Raw genomic sequence first — 26,550 nt, forward strand, 5'->3', positions numbered from 1 at the left:
GTACCTTCAAAAGCCTGTTTCTCAGCAAAAGCGTGTTTTGTATTTGGGTGTTTCCTCCTGACTTCACAGCACAGGGTGATGCAGTGTAGCTGATGGGCTTGATTTCAAACTTTGGAGGGAATTCGCTGGGGTTTTGTTGTTCTACAAGTCTGACTCCGCTGTCAGATGCAAGACTTGTGAAACTGAGCAGGACAGTTATGATGTTTATTGATTAATCAACACATTGTAAGAGATTAATGATACCTTAATTGACTAATAATCTGCTATCAGTAGTAGTATTGATGCAGAGCTATATTTTGATAAAGAAATATTATAAATTATATATATGAGCTCTATTAAGTTGCAGTTCTATTTTCTCTCCTCTTGCACTGAACAGGAAGGTACAGGTCTACTCTTCCTTGCAGACTGATGCTCTCTTCCTTCACCTGGGCACGCAGAGTCCGATGGGTGTGGGCCTGGTGGAAAGTTGTCCAGTCCTCCCTCATGGCCCCTCCACCCAGCCCTGGCGTTTCTGATGCTGTGTGCAGCTGCCAAGCTATCAGCAGCGACAGCGATCCAAAAGAAGGTGGCTTTGTGTCTCAGGACTCCTTTCTCACTCTGTGGTTCACAGTGGCTGTGTTTCATCTGTTATTTGTACTTCAGAAATAATTGTCTTGCTTTACTCTCAACTCCCCTACCAAGTTGTAATCAAGCACTTGCAATTTCTAATCTTATGCACAGGCAGTTTGTAAACCGGAGTGACAGCAGAAGCCGTTTTGTGCTTGCACTGGATCTCCCTGCCCTGAACAGTTCTGATCAGCACTCCTGGTTCCCATCACAGACCTTTGTTACCTTGGACCTCTGCAGCACTTCTTTCTCAGAGGTTTGTACGTTTGGTATCTTTTAAAGCAGTAGTTAATAACTGGTTTTAAATTGATTAGCCGTTTAACTCCTGTTAGATGCTGATATAAACTACAGTTGTCATTTGTGCCCTTTAAAAAGAACTGAAACCTTGTATGTTTGTGGTATGTTTGTCATAGGACTGGCTAAAAATGAAACTGAAAATCAATATAGTTAAACCAGACTGGGTATATTAAGATCTCCGGGTAGCTTCTCTGATCTCTGTGGATCTGAATGCATAATTGTCGTTAATACTGATAGAAGCTATGGGCTTCAGCTCAAGGACATAAGACCCAATAGAAAATTAATTATTCATAAAAGGAAAAGCGTAATTAGCATTCCAGGCAGCATGTTATTGAAAATTTGTGACTGTTTAATCCCTCCTTTGGATGTAATGGAAATCTTTTCATTACATTTTAGACTGGATTCACTGGGAGAAACGGTTATATAGAGGGAATTCTTAAAAAGATGCATTTATCTTCAGTCTGTAGCTCTTGTAATAATTAGCTGTTTGCTCTCTCCATCCGTCAGCTTACTAGGATATGGATGAAGTGGGATTGCCGCAAAGATTTCTTTGCCCTTAATCTACTTGCTTTGGTTTTTACTAGAAGAGAAGTTCTGTTGCTTTTGATTTTAAAATACGGTTTATGTTTTTTTGCAGTTGACACTGTATTCTGGAGTCTTAAGCGTTTGAAAGAGAAGCACGGAGGTATTAAACTGTCCATGACTGATGTACGGCGTCAATCAAATCCATGCCATTGTTACATTCTAGATGGAGGGGATTTTTTACATAGGCCATAATGAGGTTAAAGCATAGTTTGTAGTTTTATGGAAGTTTTATTATTTTAAGTGCAGTTGTAACAGCTGGAGCTTGGACGGATTATTTTCGGTCAACTCATCTTTGTGACCAAGATCATCCAACACTTGATCTTTTCCATGTTGATCAGTATCAACAGATCAGCTTTGATCTACTTCTTCCACGCTTGCTGTCAGGGCACTGCACGGGGCACTGTGTGTGACATCCGTGGAGTTTCCTTATTGGTCTTTTTAAAATCAATCCATCCCTGACTTATATGAGCTCAGCTGTTTGGAAGATGGACATTGAGAGTCCCCGCTCATCTTGCTTCCACGAGGTGATGAAACAGCAGCAGGTAATCACCTTGGATTTGTACTCGTTCTCTTTCCTCTGACACGAATGAGAAGGACAGTGTTTGTATGTCTTCAGACTTGGCCAACCCATATATCATTCACCAGATAAAACAAGTTTTGCATGGATATTCCTAAAGGTAGTTTTACCATCACAGGACAGGGGAATAGTGGAGAAGTTCATTATAGCACAAAGCTCCCAAGTGCTGGAACAAACGGAGTTCTTTGTGTGGGAGTGGACCTGGCCATGCCTGCAGCCTTGCTTTCTCTACTGTTCTGTTGTCTGAGCTTTAAAAACAACCAAACAAAGCACTCTGTCTCGTGTAATTAAAAGTACGCAGATGACTTTGCAAACTCAAATCCCAGGGATGGATTGAGAGAGATGGGTTTTAATTTGCTCAGACTCTGCAGATACGAACTACTGGATGTAGAAGGAAAGTGTGGCGCAGAGTCGGAGTTCTGGACCTTCTGAGAAGTTGTGGAGACCTGTAATAGGAGTGGTGAGATGTGTGTTAATGCAGCGTGAGTGGGAAGGACAGGCTGTGGAAGCGCCAGAAGAACAGTGAAAGGAAGGTAAATGAGGCAAGGTTTGCCAGCACATGGAGCAGCAGGGATCCCGGCACAGTCAGGTAAAGGTTTTCAAGACCTTAAGACTGGGAAGACAAAGGAGAGACAGAGTGAAATAATGGACAGGCAGGAGCTGTTAGGCAGTGATGGAGAGAAGATAAAGAACAGGGCTGCAACCATCAGGCATCCAAATAAAGAGACAAAAGACAGTGAGTAAATAGCTGACACTCTCTTATCCTCTTAGGGATAGGACAGAATGGGGAGTCTAAAGGTCAGGATCCCTGTCAGCTCCTAAAGGGTGTGAAAAGCACCAAGGTACCTTCTCCTTTCTAAGAACAGCCCTGGAGACGTTAAACGTTGATAGCTGGTGTCTCTTCTGTTCCATCACAATACGAGTGACTCCTTCGGTGCAGGTACTTCTCTGCTTGTGAACAGTGTGGGCAGGAGAAAAGGAGAGCAAGTGGTTTTATTTATTAAGCATGGTCATCTTCCTCTCTTAGAGGACCTCCATTAAGCTGTTCTGTGTTCATTTAGCTTTGTGGCCACAATATTGCTATGATATTCCAAACAAATTTTATTGCAGACTCAAAAGCGGCCCTGGTGTTTGTTAAATAATTACGATTGTAGTTTGCTGTTGGGCAGTGGGTACAGCACGGGGAGCTGGGTGCGTTTGGGGCAGATCGAGGAGTGATTCATTTCTCTGTGATACCTGGAATGCACTTTCTGTGCTTGCATCATAATTACCGTTAAAAGATGTGAAAATGTCAAAAGCTTGATATTTCTCTGAAGACCAGCAAAGCACTATTCCCCCCCCTCTCTCTCTTTTTATTCAGCTGAGCTATTTGTTGAGCATCTCTAATTACAATGACTTTTAAAAGCGTGCTCCTGGTATAGCTCATCTTCTGGCTTGTTTCCCCCATTTAGATGCATAACCACAGAGCTCTTGCTGTGAAAACGTATCAAATATGGAACTGGGCTTTGCTCCTTGATTATAGTTCTCCAGTTACGCCATAAATACAGGCTATGATTACAGGTATCAAAATTAATTACAGCATTGCAGTTACATTATACCACGATGCTGTTATTTACATGGCATTGTAAAAACGCTGAGAAATACAATGATAGAAAATATGAGAAGCGTTCCCTTCACCTGGAGTCTTTGTTTGGGATTCAGACAGTGTTTGAAGAGTGAAGACATTTGAAGAAGCAAGAATAAGAGTAGAGAAGACTAAAATAAGATGCAGTCCACCTCCTGACCAGAGAAAGGTGTACTGGATTTTGTTGTGTATATGAGTCAGTGAGTTTGAGGTTCGTGAATTAGAAATTGGGCAAGGCCAAAAATCTTATTTTAGAACCTCCAGTGGGTCAGAGGTAGCAAAAATCCCAGAGGGGCTCCTAAAATCCTAGGGCAAAAATCCTAGCGTTGGGTCCCTGGGTCTTGGGGGTGCTGGTTTGGAGTCCCCGGGGGTTTGGAAGGGCTGGCTATTGGTACCTGGGAGTTTGGAGCATTCCCTTCTTCAGCTTCTTGCAGGTTTAGGTGCTCTTTAGATGAAACTACAAGTGTATTCTTGCAAGTACATATGATAAATAAGTATTTGATGTTTAAGCATGGTGAAGACCATGGCATCCCTATATTTAGCATTTTATTTATGTTTCATAATTTGATTGACTTTTTTCCTTTATGTAATATTGTCTTGTTTTCGTGTGTTTTTTTTTAAGTCAGCTGTCATTAAATTCAATGAGGGTACTTTTTACTCACTTGAATGACAGTTACTGTCAAAACAAAATTTGTTTGAATCTATTTTACCTTGTAATGAAACTCGTGATGCTTTATCTACTGCATAGCCAAGAACATTATGAAAATTAACTACCGCACCTGCTCAGTACTTAATATTCGCCCTTGCATAAAAATACCTGGCTCAGTTCAAATATTCTCCCCACAGCACCCAAAGACTCATTCTGAGGTTGCTTGATAGACAAATAGCAGTCATTTTAAGTTAGGGCCTCTTGTATTTAGGGGGCCGAAACAGCCTCAACTCAGGTTGGAGTCATGTTTTGTGAGGTTCCAGTAAGCACCCACTTAATGGGTTTCCTTGTGTTTATGCTACTTTGTTGTGCTGCAAAAAACCAGTAGCGTTTTGAAGCTGATGAATCTTTCCTCTAAATGCAACATCACTAAGCAGATATTAAGTATAACAGAGTCTTTACAATTTTTCGTATGTTTTAGTCCTGAGCCGTGGTTACTCGCAGAACACTGACGATTACACAGCATTCCTAAACACAGCCAGTCCCCAGAGTGACTGAAGCATTGCTACTGCCCCTGCAGAGCTCCTGTCTGGTGCCACTGTGCCAGGCTGTGCGAGCAGGGAGCGCTCTGGAAGGGCAGCGATACGGCTGGAAGGGGTGAGGAACAGGGGGAGTCGAAGGAGTGCGTGAGGAGAGATGCATTTGAACCAGAGCCGTGTGCTGTCTTGGGGTCAGGTTGTGCACAGACGTATGTGAGTATAAAAACTCCTGAGCTGTGTTCCTATGCCTGGCTTATTGTGTTGGAGATGAACAGAGTCCAAACACATTTTGCACCTCAGTGGCCTCCAGCGCGGTCTGGGGACAGAGAAGGTGGCAGGAACCCATTTCGCAGGTGTGCTGCCAGGCACAGGCTCTGCCTTCGTTAGAGCGCATCTGCTCTGGAAGGTTTTGGGAAGAATCGGAGACAGAGGGTTCCTTTAAACAGTGCCTTTGCCACCTCTATGGATACTGGCTTCTGTTTACGATGCAGTTTTCCCTTGACTGCATTGTTTGATACCGATAACATTACTATTTTATTGTTAAGTTGAAATACTCTTCCTTACGGTGCATTGTTGAGGACTGCTCTTGTGTCTCTGGATTTGCGCATGCTCTGCTGGAGGAAGGGTGATTCCTTTTAATCTTTCCCCATGAAAACTGGTTGCTAGACTGCCTCTTTGCCCTCCAGAATGCAGTTTCCCCCCTTCATTTTCCAAAGTGCTCTTCAGTTTCTTAGGGTTGGTATGTTTTTCCTTTTTAAACTCTGGCAGCTGTGGAACATCCTGCATCTCATCTGGGCCCCTCATCACAAGAAGGATATTGAGGCTCTGGAGCGTGTCCAGAGAAGAGCAACGAAGCTGGTGAAGGGGCTGGAGAACAAGTCTTACGAGGAGCGGCTGAGAGAGCTGGGGTTGTTTAGCCTGGAGAAGAGGAGGCTGAGGGGAGACCTTATTACTCTCTACAACTACCTGAAAGGAGGTTGTGGAGAGGAGGGAGCTGGCCTCTTCTCCCAAGTGACAGGGAACAAGGCAAGGGGGAATGGCCTGAAGCTCCGCCAGGGGAGGTTCAGGCTGGATATCAGAAAAAAATTCTTCACGGAAAGAGTCATCGGGCACTGGAACAGCTGCCCAGGGAGGGGGTCGAGTCACCTTCTCTGGAGGTGTTTAAGGAACGTGTTGATGAAGTGCTTAGGGACATGGTTTAAAGGAGTGTTAGGAACGGTTGGACTCGATGATCCAATGGGTCCTTTCCAACCCGGTGATTCTATGATTCTATGATCTCTGCTGCCTCCCTGCAGTTTGGCTGCGGATGGGTTCTTCTGTCCCTTGTTTCTTGGGACAGTTGCTGTACACCCTTTTGGTCCCTGCTTACCTGCATTTAGTAGTGCAGCTTTTAGCTTCCAGTCAGCTTCTGCAGGCCTGCATTCCCTTTCTGACGAGGTTTTGGTGTGGCAGCAGGCTTGGATTCCCGTGCTTTTCCTGTGTTTGCCAAGCAGAACCCTGGCTGTGTTGATCTTAACTCGTACCTGCCAGCGCTGCAGCTGAGGTGTGTAGTGGGAGTAGCCGTGAGATGAATTATGAGGAAGAAATCAATGCCAAGGAACTCATCTCTTCCCATCATGATTTAAATTGCACAGCAACTTCACTGGTTTTGCTCAGAACATAGAGATTTCATTCCAGAATCTTCTGTTCTCTCTAAACCTTTTTTTTTTTTTCCCCCTCTTATTTCTACTATTAGTAAGAGCTTGGTAGCCTATAGCATAGAAATTAACTTTTAATTAACCTCTGTTGGGGTTTTCGCGGTGCCTTATTAGTCTGCTTTTCATGTGTGTTGGTGACAAGTGGGTGTGGAGGTCTGAGAGGCTGAAGTGATGGTGCTCGAGGTCTTTCTGGAGGCTGCAACTCTTTTCATGTGTGGTTCATAACCAAAAGACCATGATTGTCCGTATCAGAATAGGGAAGGAACATCAGCCTCTGTGGTACATTACGTTTTAGGAAGCTGGAAAGCGAATATACATAGAGAACATCTCGCCTTCCAGCAGTGGCATCCCTTGGTAACTGCGCAAAATAACTTGGGGAAAGAGAATCACTTTCCTGAATGTATTCAGTCCTGTGAGAAGGTTTGAATTAGTTTTATGAGCTGAAAAATGAACATTTTGTCCGTAGCTGGAAAATATTTTAGCTGTATTTTATGTTTTTAAAAGAAATTAACGGGACAGGTAAAATTGCTGTAAAATTTCCTTTCTTACTTCCTTGTTTTCCCCCTTTTTTTTTAGCCTTCATTCTTGCATCAAACTTGTAAAGAAATTGAATTTTTGGGCTATTTTAACATGTTTTTACTGCAAGACTCATCTATTTCTTAAACCTAGGAAAACTTTATAATAAAATATAAGTTGCTTTGTATGGAGACACTGGCACATATGTGCTTGCACACACACAGCCTAAAATACCAGATGATGTGTTTCATGGTACAGATGCGATTTGATTCGATAAAAGAGCACTTATTTTCTCAAAACTCACGCAATAACCCCTGGAAAATAAGGTTGTTAAGGGGAACAGTGAAGAGTCTGGTAAGAGTACACCAGCAAGGTCATTGTCCTGGGAGCTCGTAGGAGTCATAGGGCTTTCTGATAAATTCTCCTCAGTTTATTATATTTTATCTGTTTAGTATACCGAAGGAACTGTGTTTTAAAGATCCGAATAAAGCTTTCCCCTGTTTTTGAGAGTAAAACCAGGCACGGAAGAGAGCCGAGCGTGGCGCAGACGGGGGACTCTGCTGTACCTGGGTGAGGAAAGCAGCCCTCACCACTGCAGGGCGGCCGTAAGACCCGTCCTTTTGATAAAATTAGTTTTTGCCCAAATGAAATTATAGACATGAAGAACGATTATAGGCAAACGCCAAGACTAAAAAAGATTAATTATGGGCCTATTATTAGAAGCTCCTTTAGGATAATCCGATTAGGTTGATCATATGTTCATTTTTCCCCATATGTGTGGGGGCACTTCTACTAATTTTATGTAATTGAATACACTACCATTTGGGGCTTTTTATGTTGGTTTATTTTAGCTTTACTGGTCTGCATCATGTCAATCTCTTCTTCTCCAAAGATGGATTTACTTTAGATATTAGACGGAACAGTTAATTATGAGGAGCAATTGACTCTGATAGTCAATTGTCATGATTGTCTCTGTTGGTACATTTGGGTTATTAGAAAGCAGGACATGTAAAAGGCTGAGTTTGGCGCTTTGAGATTTATCCCTTTCAGTGAGTGAGCAGTTATCGCAGTGCTGTACAACCAGGTCCAACTCCAGCTTTGAGTGAGGAACAGTTTATTTGGCTGACGCCGTATGTGTCTTAGGAATTATGCTGAGAGTTTCTTTTTAAAGCAATGAATCATGCTGAACTTGGGATTTTAAAGGTTTGCCTTTCTGAAGGCAAGGCTCTGAAATTGTCGGCTGCCTATTCCTACCATGGTTGGCATCCTCTGGTAGTCAGAACGCGAGTAGATCTCATGCAAAGCTCTCCTGCAGGATGCTCCAGCTCATGGCATGCTGATGTCCCAGTGGCAGAGACTGCTTTGTAGAGAATATGAACGGCAGCAGTGGGGAAAACATTACGAGAGTAATCACTTTATGAATTCTGTGCAGGAGAGGGACGTGATGAACCGGATTGATCTTTCGCTTCTTGGTGTATGTTAATCACCTGTTGTGGGCGCTCAGACCCAGGGCTTTAGAGGGGAGGAAATCCAGTAATTAATAATTGTATCACAATTGTACAGGCCAGGAGTACAATCCCAGCTGCACGAATTCAAGTATTTTCATAGTTTTTGTTGGCACTTTCAATCTTAAACTGGAATGGCTTTTTGGAAGTAAGTACTAGGTTGTATAAATGGAAAGCAAGGGCCCAGGCTACTGCATAGCTGTCCTGATAGCACTGTGTGTCCCGGTTGAGGTCCCGCACGGGGACTGGTGCTACAGGCCGTGAGGAGGTGCTGCCTCTGTATCGCTTCCCATCAAACGCACAGCTTGGGGGTCTTTGGAGGTAACTGCAGGAATTGTTCTGCAGCCCCCTGTGCGAGCTGTTCAACTCAATATCATGAGCCTTTCAAATCTCTATAGTAATTCTTTTTACTGGAAACTGTCATTTCTGGGTTTGGTGCTAAATTCTCCCCTTGAGAACAGTAACGGTCCCTGGTCTGTAGAAGGGCTGCTTTGTTCTGGAGCTGTTTCTTTCCTTGAGGCTGAAGTAGATCATACGGTGCAGAAAACACCCCAGTGAAATACCTCCACCTTCTTATCCTTTCTTTCCCCACACAAATAGTTGGTCATTTTGTTTTGACTCACTAGAACATGCCTACTTGCAGATGGAAACAGCAGAAGGTATAGCAGGGTTAATCAAATGTAATGTATCTGTTTCCAAATGATTGTGTGCACACCAGATTTTTACGTCTGACAGAATAAAAGGCATAAGTGTCCAACTGTCCAACTCTTGAAATGATTTCTTAGGTACTAAAGTAATAACTGAATGGTGTTAGCTTTGGGGTAGTTTGCTTCCCAATTGCACTCCCGATATTAGAAGAAAACCAAACAAACCCCATCTTGCTTATTATCATCTAAGAAATGCTTCCAAAACTCACCTGGCTATCCTTCAAACGAGGAGCTTTTCTGTGGTGTTGCTGGTGAAGAAAGACCGTTGGCTCATATAAACAGAAGAACAACATCTATTCTTTGTCCCCAGCAGTGAAATCAGACAGTTCCCAGTGGAACCTCTCTGTTGCCATCCTGTTGGTTTTCGCCGCATCTACAGGTCACTGCTGAGTGTGCACACTGTCTCGCCTTCTTTTGAGGTATAATTACAGGTATGGACTGCATAGATTAGGTGTGGGACCTAATTTGTGGGACCAGGTGTCCCCTAAAGCTGCTCCATCACTGTCCCTCCTCAGCTGGGCAGGGGAGAGAAACTATAACAAAATGCTCGTGGGTTGAGATAAGGGCAGCAAGAGGTCACTCACCAATTACTGCCACGGGCAAAACAGACTGCTTGGGGAAACCAGTATAATTTATTGCCAATCAAAACAGAGTAGGATGATGAGAAATAAAGACTAAAACTGAAAACTCCTTTCCCCCACCCCTCCCTTCTCTTGTTAATGTGCAAATAGACAGAAGTAGGTAAAAAATGAAAATTAAAAGAAATTGTCCTCTGTCATCTAGAAATTACTTTTTTCTCTTCTAGATATGGCTTTGGGTTGGGATTTGGTTTTTCGTTTTGTTTGGGTTTTTTTCCATTTCAAAACCTGGTCTGATACAACGCAACGTGTGGACAGTGGCATAAGCAGTTCCTTACAGAACTGTGTGCTTCTATATAGTTCATTTCACCAAAAATGTTGATGCTCTCCCAGATTGTGGTCACCTGGATGGTGCATTTCCTATTCCAAAACAGTCTTCTTTGAAAGAATACCAGACAAAAAGCTTTATAGTGATGGAGAGACCATGTCCTGCCTGGTTTGGATGATGCAGCAGTGACTGTCACACAGCCAGTAAACAGAATAGCTCTTGGGTAGCTCTCTGCTTTTCAGATACCACCAGCAGTGCAAATCCTAATGAAGAGGTGAGATTTCTTCAAGCAAATGAAATTAATGGGAAGAAATCTTTTATCATTTCGATCTTGGTCTTTGCGGTGGGTGTTCTTGCTGCCTAAAGAAGGAACATTACATCCGGTGTGTGTGAATGACCTGGAATGAGAAGACGCAGGGTGAAACGCCATCTTGTCTTGTCAGCCTAATTGTCCTCTGTTTTTATCTGCAGCCTTTATTCCTGCTCGAGTTTGGGGTTGATGTCCCCCTGTTTTTGTCTTGAAAAGAAAGACCAAGCCTGGGCTTTGCTCAGGGCGCTTGAGGAGGTCAGAGGCTGGTTGTTCTGGAACTCCCTGGGGAACAGCTGAGGGAACTCTGTGTGGGAGGTCAAACAACAAGAGATATCTCATCAAGTTTAAATGAAAGGCACTGTGTGTCGTTCCTGGACATGCAGTGCTATTTCTTTTCATTTTTGTATGCTGCTTGGGTTTTTGATTTGTGGTTTGGGTTTTGGGTGCATGCGAGCTGAGGCTATTGTGTCAGGCAGTGCTTAAACACAGGATCTTAGTGGAGATCTTGCTGGACAACAATATTATCCACTATATTGTATCCATTATATTAATTATAATTAATATCTTAATGGATAAAACCAACTGAGAGGATTTGGATGAGATGAAGTATAGAGCACGTCCAGAAGAGAAAGGGCTAATTGCTTTCTTCGTTTCCCTGTGCTCACTGTCCTGAAGGAGGCATTGCTGCTTATCTTGAAGTGTCTCTGGCTGAAGCTCTGTGAGTTGAGGGTTCAAAGGAATTTTCCTCTTCTCCAAGTTCACTATATTATCTCATTGTAGTGGGTGCCTTGATTTCTTTTCTGTCTGCCTGATAAAAGCTCTGTGTTGAGAATGATCTGTCTTCAATTTGCCGTCCTTTCTCATTAAAGCAAGAAAATTGCTTTTGTGTGTGGGCTTTTCAACATATTCGCATACCTGAATGTATCTGCTGCCGTATCTGGGAATGAAATTTGATACACGGAGCCATACCAAATTAGTATTAACTTCAGCTAACTGAGTAAAGACCTGTAGCAGTGGCATAAGCTCTAGCAGGCTGGAGGATGTGTGCTCCTCTATGCCGTGGTTCTCTACGCCAACCCAAATGCCATACCTGTGGTTTCAGTCCTGACCCAGATAAGCCATCGACAGCAATCCTTGCCTGGGTCTCCAGAGGCTTCTCTGTGATCCTGTAGGTGGACCATAAATGATCTCTAGGTGGGTTTGTGAAATGAGACAAAAACTGGTGAGAGGGGAGCAAACAAAAAGAGAAAACCAGTAACTTCTGTCCTTGTGTCTCACGAATCTTGTGTGTGCGGGCACAGAACTGAAGTCCTGGGTGCCTGCATGTCTGTGCTAAATGTTGTGATAAACAGCATGGGATTGTTGAACTGTACACCGTATTGCCTGCCTCTTATGCTTCCGGCTAAAGCCTGTCCTTGGCATCGATGCTGCTGGAGGTGCGGTGCTGTGGCTTTAACAGGCAGGGCGGAATGGAGAGATCTATGAAACTGTTTTGTGCTTGCCTAATCCTGGAGGGACCCGAGAGCTCCCAGGCATAATTTAGGGATTTCTGGGAGGCTGTTTTAATTTAATTTAATTATGACTGTCTTGTTAACTTCTGCAGCAGAATACAAAATTGCACGGCGCGTGTGCCCACATTGAAGGGACCCTTGAAGGCTACGATTCCACTTGACGGTTATTTTCTTACTGTAATGCAAACACCAGTGTTATCAAATGACCATTTTACAAATTGTACGTTTTAAATCTCAGCATTCGGTGGGCTGGGCTTTACCTTTCCCTGCTCTTCTGTGACTGTGTAAGTCAAGCTGAAATGACCCGATGACTGAGGGGTTTTTAATCTGTCGGTTGTATTTGCTCAATAACTGAAGATAATGTATAAGATAATAATAATTCAGTATCCCTGGGAGTTGAATTAACTCTGGCAGTATGAGGACAAAGCCTTTTACCAAAGAGGATCTAATCTTCAAACTGAGGGAGTCGGGAAGCAAATGCGTGGCTGTGAGGAGCATTTACACTGGAGAGAACCCCCATTGTAATGGTCAATATGACTTTTGGAATTGTTTTACACTGCTGTGTGAAAGATACACATCACAGCGAAAGACACGTGACATAAAACTATATGACATCAGGAAAGATGCTTGATTTTCTAGTGACTATCATCACTAGAAAATTCCTAGAGTCGGTGGGGATCCGGTGGCACTGTGGTTTGTTTTGTTTCAGACTTTGCTGGGGGCACTGGAGCAAACCCTAGGGACATCCTCAGCTGTATGATCTCAAGAGCTCTTCCAACCCAAACTATTCTGTGAATCTGTGACTATTATTTTAATAATTTGAGGTAATTCTAGGTATGCTGTTATCAGATACCGGGGAGAACTTATTTTTCATAACGCTGCTTTCTTTGTGTGTGTTTGGTTTGGGGTGGTTTCTTGGAGTGGGTGGTGGGGTGTGTGCTGTGTACTTTGGGATATTTATAGGTGCTCAACATCACAGTAACACAGATTTCAGGAGAAGTAGCAACAAGTTGACATAAAGAGCTTCTAACAATCTCATTTTCTGTCTAGTATAATGTTCCATGGGTCCTATACTGCAGTCAGAGCTATTCAAGGAGGTTGTTCGTCACATCTGTGTCATAGAGGTTCCCTTCCATGCAGGTTGCTCTGCTTGTCTGGGTTTCTTCCGCAGTAAGGGGAAAGAAAAATGAGAGGCAGAGATTTTTTTTTTTGTGAAAATGATTGAATTTGGAATTACAATTGTGAAACCTCACAATTCAGCAGCATGATTTTTAGGTAGTGAAATACTACATCTGTTTTATGGAATTAGATTTTAAGTTGATGTATCTAAAGGGCGTAATGTTTTGTCCTTACCAATGGCACAACAAAATAGAATTGACATTATTAAGTTAAAGGATGAGTGAACAGATCTTTGTGTTGGAGGCAGCAAATTTATCTTGACCTTTTTTTGTAGGAAACTTCATGCCCTAGAAAACTCAGCTGTTTGTAAAGATTCAGCTTGCTTCGGAAGTCCAACTGTCGAAAAGTGGCAGCTTAGAGGGCCCTTGGAGATCTTCCAGCTTACCCATCAAATAAACCTTTTATTCCCCTTAAACCAGCTGTTGGGAAGCAGAGCGAAACATGCTGTTCTGTGATGCTGATTAAAGCAGTAATCTGGTGTCTGCTTTATTCAACATATAAAGATGCGCTGATGAAACAGTGATAAGCGGTCCAATTACTGCCTCAGGTTAACAAACCTGCAATCAGTTCCATTTTCCACCCGCTAGTGGCTGTTTTCCTCAAACTCCTTGAACAACCGTATTTTAATCTAACCAGATGTTTAATCGTTGCGGTTTAATCATTGCTAGGTATTCAGTGACAAGAGCATTCCGTGACAAGTGTTCAGTGTCGAAGGCCTGACCTCGATCTCTTAAAATCACTGATTTTGATATGGGCTTGGTGTGTAGGGAATGATAACTCGTATGTTAATTCTGATTGCTTTAGCATCTCTGGACCACAGTGAAGCCTTTAAAAGTTGATTTCATTATATACAAGTCCAAATGACTCAAATTATAGGCTCATGGCCATGGGTGGTTTAATGCAGTATAAGATGTCAACCTCTTTTGACGTGTTCCTTGGTGTAGATTTCACTGCTTTGGTTTTTGTACTAATTTCTCAGTAAAACCTGCCCTTGAATTGATGTTCTCTAACAGTATTTGTGTTTGTGGGCTAGGTGCTCATAATTGAAGAATCTAGCCTGGTCTAGTGGGACGTCCCTGCCTATGCCAGGGTGGTTGGAACTAAGTGATCTTTAAGGTCCCTTCTAACCCAAACTATTCTATGATTCTATAATTCTGTCTGTTCAGGGCAGCCAAGGTAATTCCCGATTCTTTCCAACTTGCCTTTTGAAGAAGAAGCCTGTATGAGCGAACGGCAGGACGTTGCCACGAAGTACAGTTGAAACGTGGTGTCACTGCCAACCCGTGTAAGAGTTGAAGTGGTCTTACTGGCTCTGGCGAGGACTTTCCCCACCCCTACTAGAAGAGCACATTCTGTAAGAGTCAAAAGATCACCCAGTTTCTTGTCAGGAATACCGTCAATGCAACTGCATAAAACCAGACTTTTCAGGAGAAAAATAGGTGTGTAAGCTGCAACCACTCTCTTTAAAGCCTAGTTTAAAATATAAAAGGGTATTATGCAACTTGCAGTCTCCTGTAGGCTGCAGATGGGAGGGGTGTCTATGCACACAGAATGCTGTGGCACGTGGATGCCGCGCCGTCTGTGGTCGGTGAAGATCTTGTCTAAGCAGACTTGAGACAGGACGCTTGTGAGGATAATTGATTTACAAGCAATCAGATCAGTAAAACTGTGCCAGTTCTTCGATCACATCCTGTTGATGCCCTACACCATGATTTATGTTTTTAATGGAAATGAAAGCTGCCATGTTTTCTGGACCCCGAGATGGGGTCACGCAGGCAAATGCTCTGGTGTTTGGCTCTGTTTCTGTTGAAGGACAAGAGCTTGGAAATGGGGCAGCGAGGCTGTTTGTGCAATAGGAACCGGCGGGCAGGTTTCCTAGGAATTGTTTGCAGCAAAGCGAGTGATGTGGCTCTTGTTTTCAAGGATGCTGGCAGCAAAAGCAGTCCAGCAGAGGAAGCCAGACAAGTACCCCATTATCATCGCTCTTCCCAGGCTGTGCTGGAACTTCACATCCACGCGGAACGTGTTTTCCCTGCAGTGATGTACTGTTGTACGGAATGCTGTTCGTACTTGTGACAAACAACTGAAAATGAAGCTCTTTTTGATGTAGGCTGCCTGCAGAAGTCTAAAAGGGGAAAAAGCTGACCAAGTCTGACAGGCACTTTTTGGTATGTGTATTTTCCTTTTTTTCTTTGAAAGCATTACGTTTATTTTGATGATTGATTTACCGTGATTACTTCTGGAAATAGAACCAACACTTATTTCATTATCTAATTCTAATGAAGTTTGTGTTGATACTCAGACTTCGAAATCTGGGTAAATAATTTTAAGTTGCACAGATAAGAACTGCAGGTAGCAATTCCAAGTGGAATAGATGGGTAATAACAGTTAACGCAACATCAGGTCTTAGCTACCTTTCTGATTTAATACAGGAATGAAAAAATATGAGGGTGTGAGGGATAAAATACTGCCTGCTTGAAACCAACAGGAAATTTTGTCATTATAACCTTCATTATAACCCGTTTCTCTCTAGCCTTGGCCAAGTGAAGTGGCTGGATGAAAACCTCTGTGGAGTGTGGGTGTAAACAACGCAAGTGAAAGAATGAAGTCTCGAAGTTGGAGAGGTGGGCGTGAAACTCCCCTAAGAAGGGGAGGTGTAAGCTTGGACCTGACGCTTCGTGTTGGGATTCGTTAGAGATGAGTATGTAGAAAGTTAGAAGTACTAACATTTTGTAAATGCTGGATTCGGTGGGTTGCAGACACTGATCCTGGAGGTATAGTTCACTGATTCCAGTTAATTATGTCACTAATGAATCAATACGCTGCTCCAATCCCAACTGGACTTTAAACCCTGAGAAGCAGATTTTTTTCCCTGCAGCACTAAGGAATCTTCCGTTAAGTTTAGTAAATGTGCATAGAAAACATAGTAATGTTTCTGGTTTTAAACAGCAGAAATGTGCCTTACGCAAAAATGCTTGTGCTTCCACTTTTATAGCTTGGCAATGGGTTTGAAAAGAAACCAAGATCTGAGCATCAGTGTTTGTTTTGCGAAGGTCTCTGCCGCAGCAGAACTACAGTCAGTTTAGTTGTGTGGGTTCAGTTGAATAAGAATTTAGTGGCATGAAAGCTTTGGACAAAAAAAAAGATACTTTTTCACCAAAACAGATATTCTTTGACTGTACATCAATTGAAATTTAACTGCAATTCTGTATGGAACAGAAATGCGTGTTATCTTAAAAAATATTATGAAAATGGAATTTAATTTTTGAAATCCTTGTTTGTAAGAGCAAGGTATAGCATTGGCTTTGGCAGCTGAGCACCACTCCTTCCTGTAAAACTAACGATAGGGGTATTAAATCAGTTGCAGGTGGCTTCTGTCATAGCAATTCACAAAGAAGTGGCTTTCAGCTCTCCTCCTGCCTGCACTGAGCCTGGGCTAGCGTTAATATCACCTTCTTTTTAACTTGCCCGACAGCGTCATAACCAAAGGTCCCTCTGATGTAGCCGTTCCATCTAAGTGCCCTCCTGTTCTCTTGTGCTCTAAGGACATGACTTGGCTTTTACTTCCGCACAGACCGCTTGAAGCATAAATGAAGGTTGAGATTCCTCTTCCCTCCCCAGTCCCCCCAGCCCCAGATGTATGAAAATGCAAGTAGATATAATGAATTCTTCTGTTATATTAAATGAATTAGCTAACATTGAACAGGTAACGGTTCCTGTTTATGTGTCGAACTTACGGAGTGCAGTTATTCCTTTCAAAAGCAGTTAATGCATTTTCTCTAAGGGCTTTGTGCTCCTTACAGGAAATGGGTTGCTGTCATCCCATGAGATACTTTACTTGTTGCTTCCCAGAGCTCACATTTGGGTTACACCTCAAATTGCATCAAGCATAGGAAGTACCTGGATGTGCAAAACAGTTCAAGAGTAGGCAATTTTAATTATCTTTATTCTTAACTATTAGTATTTTATAAATCAGAGGGTGAGTGCTACATTCTGAGGCATTCTTTTGTGATTTTGATATATTGAGAGAGTTTTTTCTAAAGCAGAATCTTCCACTTAAATCTTCTTTAAATCTTCCATTTTAAAAAGAGACAACCAACAAAGCAAACTTTTGCTGTATTTTTCACTTAATCTCAGGAAAAATCAGATATGTCCAGAGCTCCTCCAGTGATTACAGATTGCTGCATGTTGCCAATTGTTCATGCATATTAAATTTTTTCAGCTTTTATAAAATAAATTTTCTTTAGATTTGGTTGGTTTTGCTGTTACAATACTGTTGAAAAAGAAAATATCTGTCTCTCTAAATGACTTTGCTCTTTCTGATAATCCAGTTGATGAGGCAAAAGTATAAAAATCCTACTAATGTAGGCTGAGACATGTCCCAGAGTAGCTTGCTTCTCTCATCAGAAAATCATCAAGCACTTAATAATCCTCCAGCCTCCTTGAGAAACGTGTAACGATATTATGTTTGCTCAGATAGATTCTGTTTAATCCTTTCAGAACATTGCATTAGGCTGGGAGGCTGTATTTACTTTTGTGTGTTTCCAGTTAGCAAAGGATAAAGTTGGAAAGAGGAATATAGGTTAAATTCACTTCTAATAGGAAACTGTTCTACAGAAACTCGGACTGCATCTATGATAAAGGACTGTGTTGCTTTGAGTTCCAGTCCTATCTGTGACTAAATTCTTCTGGAAGATATAATTAGGGATGTGCTACTTTATTCGCATCTCAGTTTGATTTTTCACTTCCGCGTATTGACTTCCTCCAGGAAGAAGCATCAGTTCTCCAAACTTTGGGCAGCAACACAGAAAGCTTTGAGGGGGAGCAGGTAAACATGAAGCAGTCCAGAGCAATCTCGTCAGCTTAGTAGGTCTGATGGGTGCTTACCAACTTCTGAAGGCTCTTGAGGCTGCAGAAGGGAGGTGTTGCACATATCTCAACACAGCAAAGCATGAAGTGGTTTTGGAGTGAATTATTATTTTTCTATTCAACTCTACAAATGGTGCTTTTTCAGTGTCAAACTTGTATGGAAATCATGATTCTCTGTTGATATCGCATGAGTACAGAGCAACCCTGAACAGGCAGGAGGGGGTTATGTAAGATTCTAACGTGGTATATCTGTCATAACCGTGTACTCTTAAGTTGATTGTTGTACTGTGGAAATCTGAGAAGAGTTGGTTCCCAGAGAACTACAGCTCTTGGGAAGTTCAGACTGAACTCCTTCTGCCCTGAAGTGGCCGACTTGGTGCTAAGTGTTTTAAAGTCATTTCCTAGGAGACTTTTAAGAGTTTAATCTTGTTCTACAGACTCAACTCATATTTTCAGTTGTGATGATTAAGAACATGTAGCGATGTTGTTTCTTCTAGCCAGATGAGTGAATGAGAGCTTCGAACAGTTGTTCAGTTGAACATGTGTGGTATTGGGTACAGGATTTGGGGAGGTATCACAAGCGCTTGTCGTGTGTTTATAACTTTCCTAGGCATTACCTTCTGGCTGGTAACAGGAGCAGGGCACAGGATTTGGCAGTCCTGTATTCTGGCCCAGGAGAGAGGTGTGGTCTGATGTTGACAGGAGACTGTAAACCTTGCCCAGAGGTGGATCAACCCTGTCTACAGCATTTCTGACTGTTGTTTGTCACAGTTGGTTTCTTTTATTATGACTTTGGTAATGAAGTTCGCCTGGATGTGCTTAGGAGAGCATCTGTGTTATAGTCTTAACTTTATACTGTTGGTTCTTTACGTAATGAATAATAGGCAATGATATGATTCTCTCCCTCTGCTCTGGTGAGAACTCACCTGGAGCTCTGCATTCAGTTCTGGAGTCCCCAGGGTAAGAAAGACGTGGATCTGTTGGAGTGAGTCCAGAGGAGGCCACAGAGCTTATCCAAGGGCTGGAGCACTTCCCGTACGAGGACAGGCTGAGAGAGCTGGGGTTCAGTCTGAAGAAGAGAAGGCTGCAGGGAGACCTTAGAGCAGCCTCCGGTGCTGAAAGGGCTACAGGAAAGCTGGGAAGGGGCTCTGGATCAGATAGGGCAGGGACAGGACTTGGGGAATGGTTTTCAGCTGCAAGAGGGGAGATGGAGATGAGCTCTTAGGCAGAAATGTTTTGCTGTGAGGGTGGTGAGACACTGGCCCACGTTGCCCAGAGCGGTGGTGGCTGCCCCATCCTTGGAGAGGTTCAAGGCCAGGTTGGATGGAGCTTGGAACCCCTGATCCAGTGGGAAGTGTCCCTGCCCATGTTGGGCAAAACTGAGCATTAGAGGGAGAAAGACTACAAAACATAGTAAACAGCTCTTGTTAACATATTGTTATCATGGAATCTGGTCTTGAATATTAATTAGTACTTAAGCAAAAAAAAAAAAGAAGACAAAATGAAGAGCCATTTCTGAATTGACTGTTTAAAAGCAGCGTAGACTCTGTTAACCTTTGGCTGGGGTTAAACAGCCATTGCAGATGCTGGCAGGAGAATGATTTCTCTCCACAGAGCCCTCAGTTCCTTTCGCTTATTGACAGCGTTTGGATCAGGGACCAGCTTCAAGGATTCATTGCCAGTATTTGCTTTCTGGAGTTTCTGCTTCTCCTGTCTCATTCTACTAACTTTTACTTGAAGAACTAGTGATACAGGCAGGGACAGTCCCTTTGGGGTTCCTCCACAGGTTTCTTGGAAAATGGACTTGTCCATGAGTTAGCAACCTGCCTTCTTTCTGTTTTTTTTCCAGCATTACTCTTTCTTTTTATGACAAGACAACATTAGATGTGTGAACGCCAAGCTACGAATCTTGGTAGATGAGCAGTGGAAAGGACAGTCTGGATAAAATTGGATTCATCTGCTGTTTGGAGAATTTGTAATAAGGAAAATTCTTGGGAAAGTTTAATTTATTGTAAAGGTTCGAGAAGTCTTTACATGTAGTGAAATGGTCCTTTTTTTTTTTTTTTTTTTTTGAGGTCTAATGATAATGTGGAACAAGGATCTCTGAATGCAGTACTTAATTCTTATTATTCTTGTTAACTGTCTTCCAGAACGTATTGAATGCCTAGGTTTGGCCTTGCTCTGCATTTTTAATCAGAGCACTATATTCACTTAAAATCCGTTTGGGAAACCTCCTGGGACAGCATTACCCCGAATCCAACTGATAATGGAGAGGGATGAGGGAAGAATAGCGCCACGCTGATGTGAGTAATAGCCTCTAAAACAATCAGAGGGAATCTCAAACACAAATGGGCTTTCTAATCCTGTTTTCTTTAGGATTGCACTGCATGTAAAAGGAAACAGCACATTATTGAAGTGTATTGCGTGTCTAACTCGAACTAACAGCACAATTTACCTTGTGTCATTAAGGCTTATGCAAATAGACAGTATTTTCCCACAAGGGGAGTATATTATTTCTGCTTGAAATATGGAGTAATAAGTTTAATAGAAATCGGAAGGTGTAACATATTGTAAAGCTATGTGTGCACCAACCAAACTTCCAGTAAGCCTGGGTTTTGCATCCAGCAGCTCTGCTGTAAAGAATTTGCAATGATAATGGATATTGCGAGGTTTATGTTGGACATAAGGGAAAAACATTGTGCTATGGTTCATAATTAGTGGTAGACTCAATATGTGGCTTGGGTTTTGTTAAGTTATGTGAGCTGTAAAAGAGACGGTAAATATTCTTGGAGTTTAATTGCGGTCTTACCAATGCACTTGCTTTTGGTGCAGGGATACTGGGAGGATAAAGGGCAGGGGTTGTTTGCGCTTAGAAATTCAGAAAGTGGTTGTAGCATAGTTTGCACTGAGCAGTGTGAGTGGGTGGTGTGGCACCTGCTTGGATGGAATGAAGTCAGAGAGGAGAATTTTGGACCTAACAACACAAATGAGGTGGTGGTGTTACTCTTTAGGAGCTGCTTTAATTTCCTGTCCATTAAAACTTTTGAAGAATGGGCAAAGCTTGAATTAAATTGATCAGAAATTTATCCACAATCAGACTCTGTGTTATTGTAGCGATCCCTCCTGGTACAAGTTTTTATTTCAAATCCACTTTTTTCCCCCTTCTAGTCAAATGTCCAGAACTGCATAAAGAATTCTGGATGAAGTTTTAACAATAAATGAATGAAATCAAAGTACCTGAAAATATCTGCTGCCTCCCAGTGTTTATTGGATATGCGTTCATTGAGGACTCCTAGGGCAGCGTTTGCCACTCTCCTGTATGACTCCACGGGCTTGTGTTTATGACCCCTCTGGGTCACGGTTTGCTGCAGAGTCCCCTGTGTAGCTGAGAGGTCCTCAAGGGCCCCGACTGACTGCCAGAAAGACAAAAGTGGTGGTATCAAACCATGGGTAGTGTCTGCCTTCTGTTCTTTAACTGGGGAAATCCTTCTTTGAGAGATGCTGACTTACTCCAAACTGATGTATTTTTGCTTACCTCGTGCTGCATTTTATGAAACACTCCTTTTATATCTATATATTTAATTATTTTATAATCCAAAATTCCCACTGCAGTCTTAATACGTTTGAGACAAATCTAATTACCCAAACCCTTTCCAGATCATTTTCATTTGCTACTTAGATTAAAAATAAAGTGAAGTTCAAAAAAATCCTTCTTTTTAAAGGATTTATTGCAGTACATATTACTGGATATGCAAAAGTGTGTGTCAGTTCCTCCAGGCTCACAGACTCTGATGATTTTACCTTGAAGAGCTGCATGACAACTCTTTGCACGTTGTTTCAGACTTGTTGTAGTTCCTTCCTTCTCAGGTCTCCTGCTCCTGTCGAGCTTGGCACTTGCATTGCACCTCAGCGTTACTTTAAAAAGATGATATTTTAATTTAAGTCAAGCTCTTTTTAGATTATCTTTACTCTCCATTCCCAGCTGTGTACATTTTTCTTCTTTTATGGCTTTACATCATCAAAACATTCTCGGACTTTTTTAATGTCTTTCACTTGTTTAACCCATGGCAGTTTTGATTTTTCTTTTCATTGCCACAGCAGCCGTGTGTCACTTCTGCTCAGAGGAATGTTAATTACATCTCTGCTTATCTCAGTTCTTTTTCTCCACAATGCTGTGATTAACACCGTGATCATGAAAATGTCTCCCAATGCCGAAATGATAATTATCAATTGAGTAGTTGGTTAATAGGATTGACAGTTATCTCCACCTTTTACCCAGTATGCTGGGTTGTCAGAACATGGGTCAAAACACACCCTGGGTTTCACAGGCATAGCGAGAACAGTGCTGTTTCCCCTCTATGCAGTAACCTAAGTTGACTGATCGTGATAGTAAATAACAGTTCACCTTACTAATGTTTTGTAGGAATTAATACAATCAGCACCAGTTCTGGCCTCCTGTAACTGTTGTTATTCACATAAGCACAGTTTCCAGCACTAAAAGACATTTCTTCTTTGCCCTCATTCCTGAGTTGGTTGCTTTGTGGAGTAAAGCAACGTAGCGTCGCAGTGGTTTGGGGGATTGTGAATTATGTGGTTCTTTTGTTGGGGTTTGGTTTTGACTTCTTTAGATGTAGCAAAGACTGTTGGGCTGAGTTCTGAGCCCAGGAAAGAAATGTGGCAGAAAATGCTGTTCTATATATTTAGGAAGGAACCATCAGGATTCCAGAGCTCATAAGCATCAAACAAGGTATTCAGCTCTTCAGAAGAAAAGCACAGCAGGCAACGGGGACAGAATCCATTCCAGCTTTATTTCATTAGACAGACTCGCCACTTCCAACGGGTACCTATGGGAGAAGTGTACTTTTTATTTACATGTGAAGAGTTTAAAACCAGTTGGAGTTCCGTGAAACTTTGGAGAGACATATGAGAGGAGTTCGTTTGTGAGCTGAATTATCAGCTGCAAACCCATGTGTTGAATTCCACGTAGGTTCCTCTGTCTTTGTACTTCATACTAAGGGAAAAGACAATTTGTTGCTTCTGTAACCACAACCCTGTAAACCTCTCATTTACTTAACCTGGTGAGGAGAGCTGGGAGAGTGAAGAGGCGATGTGTGCTGGAAGGTGGGTATTGTGTATCTCCTAGTCACTGCTCTGCCGTTGTTATAGCTACCTTCGTTTTGGACAGATACATGGATCATCACATAAATAAACTAAAAATAGGGATTTTGTTGGTGTTTCTTACTGCCAAAGTTAGCAGCAGCTATGTTGAAAGACAACTCGCATTCTTCTATGAAGAAGTAACAGGTGGGAAAAGTAGTGGAGAGGGGCTTGCAGGATAATCATAGAACAGTTTGGGTTGGAAGGGACCTCAAAGCCCATCCAGTCCCATCCCCTGCCATGGGTAGGGATACCTCCCACTGGATCCGGTTGCTCAAAGCCTCATCCAATTTGGCCTTGAACCCCTTCAGGGATGGGGCAGCCGCCACTGCTCTGGGCAGCCTGGGCCAGGGCATCTCCACCCTCATGGTGAAGAATTTCTTCCCAAATCTCACCTCTCTCTCCCCTCTTTCTTTGAAGATCTTAGTATAAAAGCAGTTCGTTTCTTTATCAAAGTTATTCTGGGCTCTTTCATGGGTAATTTCTACATGTTTGTTTGAGGGAGAGGCCAGGATGAGGGGTTTAAGTGTGCGTAAAACACTGCTACTTCTCTAAAAGTTGTAATTCATTTTCAGTGAAATCTGAAGGAGAAGATGGTGAATTTGGTGGAAGCTCCGGAATAGCAATGATGTAGAAGTTTCACTTTTAATTTACTGTGACTTCACTGACAACCTCTCCTTCTTTAACCTTATTAACTGGAAGAAACGAAGCTGCTATCCAAGAGATAGCAGAGTGAAATTGATGGCACTTTAACTCCCTGCTAATACCTTTGTGAATGAAAGAGCCCTTTTGAAGACAGAGTGTGGTAATCGGATGACAGATCCTGTGATAGTCGGGCGCTTTTTAATGGCTGGGATCCTCAGGGGTCACGACTCCACAGCTGGAGAAAAGGTAGCGTTTCTGGAGGGACACGAGTCCTCCTGCCTTAGAAGTCATCTTCTATTCCTGGATGACTGCTCTGTAATTGAGTTAAAAGAGCAGCTGTGTTGGTTCAATAGAGACGTTTTTATAGAGCGTAGTACCATTAATTCCGCAGAGGAACAACTGTTCTGCTGGCAGAGCGATGTTACATGGTACTGTCTTCCCAAGTCAAGGGTAGGGAACCAATTATAGCAGAAAAAGAGAAGATGTCTAAGGGAACGGCTAACGGCTTGGGGAGCTGCAGGCGCAGTGTCGCAGAGTTAGGAAAATACTGACTTTGCCAGGTCCTGATAAAAACAGGGCTGGAGTTACCGCCCTGTGGCTGTGTTCTTCTGGTGCCTCTCCCCACCTATCAGAGGTGTTCACTGTGTGCTTTATTTAAAGTGAAATCTTCTTTTCTCCTTAGATTATGCTTTAGCAGACTGTTATTTTGTGCCAAGTGCTGCTGTGGATGTTTGGAGTTTAATCCTGCTTATTTGCTCTGCCTCACAAGCTTTGCTGTTAATAATAGAGCCAGCAGGAACAGCAGAGACTCTGCTGCAGGTAAGCTCGCTAGAAAGTTCTCCTGGGTAACTATATAGCAATCACAGTAAGGTTTTCTGAGTCACAATTCATTTAAAGAAGGTAATTAATGAATAGGCTGTATGGGGGGTCCAGGCTCCAAAGACTGCTAGCTGCCAGCTGATTGCCTAAAATTGTACTTCATTATGCACCTTGCAGTACTTTCTGTTTTCTTCTCTTTTCTAGGTTTCTGTTCAGCATTTCCATGCCTGACTCCTTTTCTACCAGCGGGAGAAGGTACTTTGGCCATGCTCTCTCTGCAAACATTTGATGCCTGGCTGGCTGCTCCCAGACATCCAGCAAGAGACGACTTTCCTTGCAGTGGGCAAAGTCGCTGTGATACTGGTCGCCACTGCCCTGTTTCTTGGGAACGCGTCTGGCTTTTGGAGAGCGCTCCATCTTTTGGGTGGCCCAGCAGAATGTGATGCACGTGAGGTGACAGCGGTTGATGCAAAAGTTGTTGCATAAGAGTTGCATAAGCCACAAGGAAACCCATTTCTAAAATGTTTCCCCCTGTAATTATGACTTTAAAAGTAAATATTTTTTGTAATAGTTTACAATCTGTCTCCTCTATCTGAACAGAACTCCTACTCGATGGGGAATTTGACTGCAGAAAGTTAGAGGAATAGCAGGGAAAACTGGGCTGAAATGATTTTGAAAAGGCTGTCACTCTTTTCAGAGGTAGATGTAACACACTCCAGAGGGTACAGTTTCCCTTTATGAAACATGCATGACTCGTATTAGCCGGTGTTTATTGTGCCTGTGGTGAGTACTCAAGTGGTAACTGAATAATTTAAAATTGCAGATGTGAGTCATTAACTCTCCTGTCTTCTAAGGTTTCATCAGAAATTGACCTCTACCAAGTCTGCAAAACAGAGGAAAAGAAACAATGAAGCTCCGGCTGGTGCTTCCAGCTATTTGGTAACCAACTTCTCTTCACTTCTTTGATAAATATAGGTGGCTTGGGAAAATAAAATATAATTTTAATAGGATTTCTAGAACCTTTTATCAAAATCCTGGTAACAGCACAAGATACATAGGAGAGACTGATCAGTCATAAAAAGGTTTCAAAATATTACCTGTAGTTTTCTGGGGGAAAAGGCCTTTTTTTTTTTTTTTTCCTGTTTCTGTCAGTAGGTGCTGGGATTCACCATAGTAACAGGGAGCACCAGAAATCTGAGACAGAATAGCTTTTTGAGTACTTCTTCTTCAGCTGGTGGAACATGCTTTAGCGGCTTGAAATAAGGCATAATTGTTGTGATCAGCACTTAACATATGGAAGTTTCTACTCCACAGTGTGTGCAGTAACGGAAATGGAAACTTCCGCCTTGGGAACAAGAGTTGTGACAGCCCTGCCGCCACCCTTGGGTTTGACTGCCACCTGCCTCGTGACCATTGGCCTAAGTGACTTTAAGGCTGTCTGGTGCTTCTAGGCTGGCCTCCAGACAGCCAACGTTTGTCTGGGAGGGAGTGAGGAAGATGGGGAAGTCCTGAGACACTCGGCACATCTTACACATTGAAGGGCAATTGTCCTGTGCAACGCTGCTCACCCGGTTTAAGTTGCCAAGCGGTGACAGCGAGGCAGGGCCAGGCTGAAAACATCCCAAAGCAATAAATGCGGGTTGCCGTACGTGCTCTCGTGTTGCGCCAAGGCAGGCGCATCCTCAGCCTCCTCCACAAGCGGTGCTGGGCTGGTGTGAACGTGACAGGTGTTGGAGAGCATGTGCTGTGAGATGAACTTGGGAGTTGCCGTTCTCCTGTGATCAGAGGGAAGATAACTTTGCTCTCGGTGCTGCTGTACGGTGATGCATAGCTACCAAGCTGTGTTCTCACA

The 26,550-nt window shown here is 42.7% G+C and overlaps 1 long non-coding RNA gene across 1 annotated transcript; it reads left to right on the forward strand.

Annotated features, from left to right (window-relative positions):
• The first annotated feature begins 1,710 nt into the window (after nt 1–1,710).
• LOC128852573 (uncharacterized) lies at nt 1,711–25,637 on the forward strand. The gene is made up of 3 exons (XR_008450528.1): nt 1,711–2,030; nt 24,903–24,953; nt 25,553–25,637. It is a non-coding gene; the product is annotated as an uncharacterized LOC128852573 (long non-coding RNA).
• Nucleotides 25,638–26,550: the final 913 nt, after the last annotated feature.

Source organism: Cuculus canorus, chromosome 6 (genome assembly GCF_017976375.1).
Source record: "Cuculus canorus isolate bCucCan1 chromosome 6, bCucCan1.pri, whole genome shotgun sequence".
Taxonomy (NCBI): domain Eukaryota; kingdom Metazoa; phylum Chordata; class Aves; order Cuculiformes; family Cuculidae; genus Cuculus; species Cuculus canorus.